At 38.2% G+C, this 8,561-nt stretch overlaps 1 protein-coding gene across 17 annotated transcripts in view; it reads right to left on the reverse strand.

Moving 5' to 3' along the window:
* Positions 1-3,174: 3,174 nt before the first annotated feature.
* The window catches only part of LOC124627540 (NACHT, LRR and PYD domains-containing protein 3), a 285,770-nt gene continuing 280,383 nt past the window's right edge, over positions 3,175-8,561 (reverse strand). For 6 of the 17 annotated variants that reach the window (XM_053678676.1, XM_053678675.1, XM_053678688.1 and 3 more), the window contains 3 exons: positions 7,911-8,561; positions 4,428-4,527; positions 3,175-4,311 (listed from right to left, as the gene is read on the reverse strand). The exon at positions 7,911-8,561 is cut by the window's right edge and continues 1,274 nt beyond it. The gene's annotated coding sequence lies outside the window, so the exon portion shown is untranslated. The remainder of the gene's footprint in view (positions 4,312-4,427; positions 4,528-7,910) is intronic. The other 11 variants (XM_053678684.1, XM_053678683.1, XM_053678686.1 and 8 more) reach the window with 11 other exon arrangements.

Consider the following 8,561-nt stretch of genomic DNA (forward strand, 5'->3'; position numbering starts at 1 on the left):
ACACCACAGTGGTCGGACTTATCTCAAAAGGAGAGGAGGCAGCCTACAGAGAGGACGTCCTAAACTTGGCAGCCTGGTGTTCAAAGAACAACCTGACTCTAAACACCAAGAAAACCAAGGAACTTATTGTAGACTTCAGAAAACACAACACGGAGCTGGCCCCCCTCTTCATTAATGGGGAGTGTGTAGAGAAGGTCCACACCGTCCGGTTTTCTTGGCGTCCTTATCTCTGCTAACATCTCCTGGACGGACAACATCACAGCGGTCATCAAGGAGGCTCAAACGCGGCTACCCTTCCTGAGGGTTCTCAGGAAGTACAATCTGGACTCCAATCTGCTGCTGATCTTCTACCGCTCGTCCGTCGAGAGCTTGCTGACATACTGTATCACGGTGTGGTATGGTAGCTGCACCGCAGCAGACAGGGAGAGGCTTCAGAGGGTAGTAAGAGCAGCACAGAAGATCATTGGCTGCCCTCTCCCCTCCCTGATGGATATTTACACTTCCCGTTGCCTCAGCAGAGGAAAAACCATCATTAAGGACAGTTCTCACCCTGGCTTTGATCTGTTCAATCTGTTGCCCTCAGGGAGACGTTACAGGTGCATCAAAACAAGGACTAGTAGATTTAAGAATAGTTTCTTCCAAAAGCTATTACCATGATAAACAAACACATGTACTGAGTCCACAGCATATGTATATATTGTCTCAAACTGTGCATTTCATAGTACCTCCGCCATCCGCCCCAATATCTATCTATCGTGCATATATCTTGCATATATTGTATATCTTGTTTATTTATTTTGTTTATTTATCTTGTTTATTTATCTGTGTATTATCTGTTTATTCTTCTTGTGTATTGAATGTATATGTTTGCACGGAACAAAAAGGAGTGGCTCTTAATTTCATTGTACATATGTATAGTGACAATAAAAGGCATTCATTCATTCATTCATAAAAAATGTGTGCAATTGTGCCCTGCAATGGGTTGGCACCCTGTCCTGGGTGTCCCCCCACCTTGTGCCCTGAGTCCCCTGTGAGTCTTGACTCTGTGTAGGAAAAATGGGTGGATTTATGTGTACTGCTCTAAAAAAAAAAAAAAAAAAAAAGAACCTGTTTGAATACTAGTACTTGCAAACAAGCTAAAGTGTTGTGTGAAGTGTATTAAAGAAGACAGAGCACTTGTGAATTTTAGACTTGACTGAAAAACACTTACACACAAAAAAACAAAAAACCTCAAAAGTGTAAACTCTTACACTTTTTAGTTTAAGTATCTGTCCAGTGAAGTATTTAGCAGAGCATTTATCTCCATATCAGGTGTGTTATACTATTACACTGAGCAGACTGACCTATCATAACAATCAGCATATAGTCTCATATTCCATATTCTATTATATACTAGCAGTATTATTTAACTGAAAGTCAAAACTTTTGCTACTAAAACCATGCAGTAGAACTGCTCGATAGAAATAACATTGCTCATGTGACATCCTATTAAATGTAAATATTATGTATATGTACTTTGGCTAGTTGTTTTTTTCTCCATATGGTTATAATGTTCCCAAGACTAATACATCACAGGTATTCATCATGTATACATAAGATGGACTACCATAACGAAATGAGCATAAAGTTCAAGTCATGCATAGATGTTTATAATCGAATCATTTTCCTATATGTCACAAATGACCAAATAGTCTTCAGTAATTCCAGACAGCATGGAGAAAGTTAAATAAAGTGAAGTGAAGGATATAATGGATGCCTGAAGGGTTGCATAAAACATCTCAAAACTATGACTACACAATAAATTGATGGGATTTATGTGCATTAAATTGTGTTTTTATGAAACATCTTAAGAAACAGGGGAATAATGTCGACTGAGATTGATTACTTAAAGTGAAAAACAATAAGAATCATTTTATAATAAATAAATAATGTACAATGTAAAATAGATAAATTATTTACAATAACCTGATTGCATAAGTGTGCACACCCTTAAACACATTTAAATTTTATCACAGCATTTCATCTTTTTGGATCAGAGTAGATCAGTTTGGAGCGTCTTGATTTAGCAATATTTTGCCATTCTTCCTTGCAAAAGCATTCTAACTCCGTCAGATTGGCTGGACATCTCCTGTGCACAGCCCTCTCCGGGAAACCCCACAGATTTATGATTGGATTTAGGTCTGGACTCTGGCTGGGCCATTCCAAAAGCTTGAACTTGTTTTGGTGAAGTCATCCGTTTGTTGATCTGGAGGTTTGCTTGGTCGTTAACATGCTGAAAGGTGAAATTCCTCTTCATCTTAAGTGTTGTAGCAGAAGCCTTAATGTTTTACACCAAAATTGACTGGTATTTGGAGTTATTCATTATTCCCTCCATCCTGATTAAAGCCCAGGTCCAGCTGAAGAAAAACCACTCCAAAGCTCAATGCTTCCCTGTGGGGATGGTGCTCTTTTGGTGTTGCACTGTTTTTTTTTTTTTGCCAAACATGTTTTTTGGTTATAGCTAAAAAGTTAAATTTTGGTCTTGTCAGGTATCATAACATTATTCCACATGGTTTTGGGAGATAAAAAAGGAGTAATTTTAGATGTGTAATTCACAACCTTAAACTTTTCATTCAAAACGTTGCTAAATGTTTGAGATTTTTCTTTATTCTCTCGACCATATAAACCATAATACTTAAGAGACGACAACTGAATTTATTTGTGATATTCGTCTTTGTACGGAATGAATGAACACAGGATATTCCAGGTGAAACCATCAGGGTTGAACAGCATTAATAGGCACTAGATGGGACAGTGATGTGAAGTTTAAATAGACCCTGTAATGCAGCCTGGCTGGGGTTTTAAGGTCATGTAAAAATCCACTTAAAAATGATATTATATAGAACACGGATACATTCATGGCTCATTTGTTCACATTTAATCCGCACTGAATCATTTGTCAAGTACTGAATAGAACCCATATTCTGTTCATTAAAATTTACTCCAAGTACGTGCATACCATGTGTGTAAAAAGAAAATCAGTACCATCATGCCCTTCTTTAGAGATTTTATATTGATTAGTTTCACTTGTCCATTTGCTCTTACTATGTTAATATTTACGAGGGGCATCTACACACAAATTGTGTTTTTGCTTTGTGCAGGATAATAAAATACATCAAAAAGGCACTCGGGATAAACATTGTGTACATGGACTTTTTAATAATGCTGTAAAATGATTAGCAAAAGGAGACTTCATAATCTTGCTTACAAATCAGAATATATAACTTCAAATAATAATAAACACAGGAAGACATTTCTGTAACCCATCATTCACAACAGCCTTTAAATCTGTTTGCTGGTCCATCTGTAAGAGAAAAAATATTATACATGCATACAAAAATAAATTTCCAGCCCAGCTACACATTTGAGGTTTCATGCTAACTGCAGTTCTACCTGCTTTTTATAGTTAAAGGTGTGAGTCACATTTCTTCTGTCATATTCTGCAGAGAGTATAATAAAGCACACCCTTCTTTTTCCCCCTGGTTTCACAGACAAGGCCTAAGCGTAGTCCCAGACTAAAATGTATGTTTGAGCTGTTTTAACTGAAAGCTACTTGCACGGACGGATCTTAAAACACGTCAGTGCCATTGTTTTATCTCAGGATGTGCACCAGAAATATTTTTTTCTAAGACACGTTTATAAAAGCTACTGAAATGTCCTAATTGATCAAAGATCTAATCCTGGCTTAATGAAAACCCTGTCTGTGAAACCGGGCCTTTATCTTCTAGTGAAGGAGAAGAACATTCATTGAGCCTGTAATAAACTTTTAAACAATCTTTAAATAGTAAAAAATGAAGGACACTAATGTAGTAACCGCTGAAAGTATCATGGTGAATATAGTCACAAATAAGGTCAAATATTTCACAAGACCTTGAGTAGGGATAGTTGTGACTTTCACAATATAACATCCTCTACACAACACCAGCAACGATGAACTAAACCTGTTCTGAGACCAGGAGCTATGCTGAAAGAAGAGAGAGCAGCACCTTGCACAGGAAGAACCTCTCCTCCCACTCGTCAACCCCATCATACTTACACTTCTTGCAGCATAACTGGACTCACCTCTGTGTAGCACAAGTCAAACCACTGAACAGAAAAAGGTTGGTGGGTGGACTACAAGACACAGTCACACTTTATTTATAATAATAGAGTGTTTACTCAGAGTCGTACCATCACCTCTTGGGAGAGGGTGAAGATGGCTACCTGTGTTGGAGTGGTGATGGAGAACAAGATCACTGCAGCACAAGCACCATGGCCAGAAACCCTTTTGACCTAAAAAAAAGAAAAAACATGTTTGGTAAATCATGAGGCTGTCTAACAGAAATTAAATCAATACATAAAAACATGACAAGCATTCTGACTAGGTCAGCTGATGGAGGACAACATACCCCAGCCCACTTAGCTTCCACATGACAGCCAGGAAGTCTTTCTTGGTGACCTCCAACACAGCCAAGCACTGCATGTGGAAAACAGCACCTCAGTAAGAATCTGAAAATAAAAGATCATCACCTGGGACTCACAGAGGCCAGAAATGCTGCTTATGTAGAAAGTTTAAAAGCAACTCAACATCCAGGTCATAAACACACACTCAGCAGGAATATAGATTTATAATCTGCGGCTTTAAACACCGTTTAGGGGAAGGTGCACTTCCTAAACATGACCACACGATGGCAGTCAAGATGCATCCAGAACACCACGCAGCGCTGCTATTTTATTTATTTTATTAATCACCCTTTCTTCTTCTTCTTCTTCTTCTTCTTCTTCTTCTTCTTCTTATTATTATTATTATTATTATAATTATTATTGTAGTATTCATATTAGCATAAGATTAGGAAATAATTTCTAAAAACTCAGTCACACCTTCATGCTACCTCTGTGCATGATGTCAATGGTGCACTGCTCCTCTTTCTCCATAGATACTTACAGGGACCCTCGACTTTAAGCCTTTTTATTGCAAAAGCAGCTGCTACAATAATAATTATGTGTAGATGGAAAAAAAGTATTAGGCTAAGCAAATGTTCTGAGTTTTTTTCTAGCAGTTTTTGACTTTTTATTTCAATTTATTTGTGTAGCGCTTTTTACAATAGACATTGTCTCAAAGCAGCTTTACAGAAATATCAACACGGTATACAGATATTAAAGGTGCGAATTTATCCCAACTGAGCAAGCCACTGAGTGGCGACGGTGGCAAGGAAAAACTCCCTAAGATGTTTTAAGAGGAAGAAACCTTGAGAGGAACCCGACTCAGAAGGGAACCCGTCCTCATCTGGGTAACAACAGATAGTGTGAAAAAGTTCATTATGGATTTATATGAAGTCTGTATGGCCTTAGGAGCAGCCGTAGTCCCAGCAGTCTGGAATTAGAGAAGATTTGAGCTCCATCCAGAGGCAGAAAGGATCAGGATCTCTAGTATCTCCATAAATTCGTGGGGGGCTCGGCGAAAGGAGAGAGGGAGAAAAAAGATAATTATGACTGCGAATTAGTAGAACAGAATCTAGTCAGGGTAGGCTTGAGTAAACAAATACGTTTTAAGCTTAGACTTAAACACTGAGACTGTGTCTGAGTCCCGAACACTAATAGGAAGACTGTTCCATAACTGTGGGGCTCTATAAGAGAAAGCTCTTCCCCCTGCTGTAGCCTTCACTATTCGAGGTACCGTCAGATAGCCTGTATCTTTTGATCTAAGTAGGCGTGGCGGATCATATAAAACCAAAAGGTCGCTTAGATATTGTGGCACGAGACCATTTAGTGCTTTATAGGTCAATAAAAGTATTTTATAAATCAGTGTGAGATTTCACTGGGAGCCAATGCAGTATTGATAATATCGGTGTGATATGGTCGTATCTTCTAGTTCTAGTTAGGACTCTAGTAGCTGCATTCTGGACTAATTGGAGTTTATTTATATTCCTACTGGAACATCCAGACAGTATGGCATTACAGTAATCTAATCTAGAGGTGACGAATGCATGAACTAGTATTTCCGCATCATGTAGTGACAATATGTTTCTTATTTTAGAAATATTTCTGAGATGAAAGAAGACTATCCTAGTAATATTATCTACATGAGCATCAAATGATAGACTGGAGTCAATAATCACTCCAAGGTCTTTAACTGCTGCACATGATGAAACAGAAAGACCATCCAGAGTAACCATGTGATCAGAAAGAATACTTCTAGCTACACGTGGGCCTAATAAAAGTATTTCTGTTTTATCAGAATTAAGTAGAAGGAAGTTAATTAACATCCAATGTCTAATGTCCTTTACACAATCCTCAACTTTACTAAGCTTCTGTCTGTCCTCTGGCTTCGCTGAAACATACAGCTGTGTATCATCAGCATAACAGTGGAAGCTAATTCCATGTTTACGAATAATTTGACCAAGGGGTAGCATATATAAAGTAAAGAGCAGTGGGCCTAAAACAGACATGTACATGTATTTCATCAACACTGCTACGAGCTTATTTTTTCCCATAACAATAATATAGCCTTATTCTCTGTTTACTCAGAAAGACTATAACTTTATTCTCAGTTCCTCTCCTTAACTTCAGTCACTTCCTCACTGAAACCTATAATCAGAATAACTCCAAAGCTCAGGACCCAAGTCTCTACTCTAAATCATGTGTCTAGAACACAGGCTCTGAACTCTTATCTAACACATTTAGTGTTTTATCTGCTCTAAAGCACCCACCTCAGCTCGTGCAGGCCGCTTAATTAGCTGATGACTTGAATCAGGTGAGTTTGGTGCAGGTTCTAATTGAACATCCTCAGGAGTGTAAAGAAGCCTCTCTCTAATATCTTTCTTACCGGTTCAACTCCAACTTCATCACCACCCCAAGAAAGCACTGCATGTTAGTAGTGTTCTGGGTCAGTATCTAAACTGATCGTCTATTCACACACACTAGCACTAATACACTTCACATCCAGTATTTCCTTCTCTAATGTAGTGGGTTCATAATAAAACTGCCATATTTAATCATGAGCACCAAAAGTCATGTTTATTCTCATCACTGCTCCTGTGTAGCTTAATATGTTCTGTAGGAGGCCTCGACTATTTCACTCAAGAATATCCACAAATAGGGAAGAAGATTACAGAGATAAATGTAATGTATTCACTGTTACATTAAAACAACGATTATCAAGGGAGAGAAAGAAAGAGAGTTCTAGACCTCTGACCTGTACATGACGTCATCAAAGATCTTATGGATCACTGCTCCAATTTAACTGTGTGTTAGGGATGCACCGATGCCGATACCAGTACTCAGGTGTCGGCCCGATACTGTGTTCATGTACTCGTGCTTGTAAAACTACCCCGAAACAACCGCACCGACACCACTTTATGACAACGTGACATAGCCTAACCTCTCGTCACTTGAGCAGGTAGTCGGAAGAGGAGCAATGTCAGCAAATCGTCACACACACGTAATGCGACACCGCTAGCTTTAGCCTCAGAGTCACCGACACTGACTTTCTTCAGTTTACTTTCTGTCTATTTCTTGAGAAATAGGAGAGAGAAGCTCGAATTTGCAGTAAATGTCCAATATAAACCCAACTTTACCTCAGTTGAGCAGTTTATACATTAAAAACATTACAGAAATATAAAGTTATTTTAGCTGCTAAATGACTTAGCCACTTTTACACTCACTGTTGTTTATTTTAGTTGCTATAAGCAGGGAGCAAACAATGGATTTTAGGATGAAGTAAGGTTATACTTAAATAGTGCCGCTAAAACAGAATAACAAATCTCTCCTCATGAGTTAAATAGTGCACTACATAGGGTGTAGACTGTCATTATTTCATCCCTAATGTAGTGCACTTAAACCGGAAATGACATCAATTTGGGATTCGGCCGCACAGCTTCCGTTTAACTTACCTCGGGTTTAAAAACAGAACGGAGTTTTAATTCCTCAAACACAGACAAAATAACCAGCTTTTACGTTTAAACTGGATCAAATCTAACTGTAAAACTGTCAGAAATAATTTAATCTGGAGATGATTAGTTCGGTGTAATAACTCAACCGCTGCAGCTTTTTCTTCTTCTGTGATTTCTACTGGTCGGAGACGCAGCTGTTAGGCGCGTTACCGCCACCGTGTGGACTGGAGGATATAGTTCCAGGTTGGAGGAAGTCTATCCTAACAAACTTACACCAATAATTTCCACTCATGATTTTATTAGATCCTATTTATTATTCCAGTGGAGTTTATGACTTCTTCATGAATGCCAGCAGTGAGTCGTTCACTGTCTCTTACCCAGATATACTGAGTGAACTACTGAGTCACCACAAGCTCAATCTCTAAATGTTTAACAGCAAAAAGCTTTCAATTCTGGTGACTTTGGGAGTATTTACTTATTTATATGATCATATAATGTAACAAACATTAACATAAGCATGTGCTGCACAACATTTCATTAGTTTAATTTTACATTTTAATTTACTGTAAAGCGCTTTGCTAAATTTTGCTACGTAAACTTTTTTAGGTATTAAAACTGGTTACTGTTTGATTGATGACAAACTCCATATTT

Source organism: Ictalurus punctatus, unplaced genomic scaffold, assembly GCF_001660625.3.
Source record: "Ictalurus punctatus breed USDA103 unplaced genomic scaffold, Coco_2.0 Super-Scaffold_100046, whole genome shotgun sequence".
Taxonomy (NCBI): domain Eukaryota; kingdom Metazoa; phylum Chordata; class Actinopteri; order Siluriformes; family Ictaluridae; genus Ictalurus; species Ictalurus punctatus.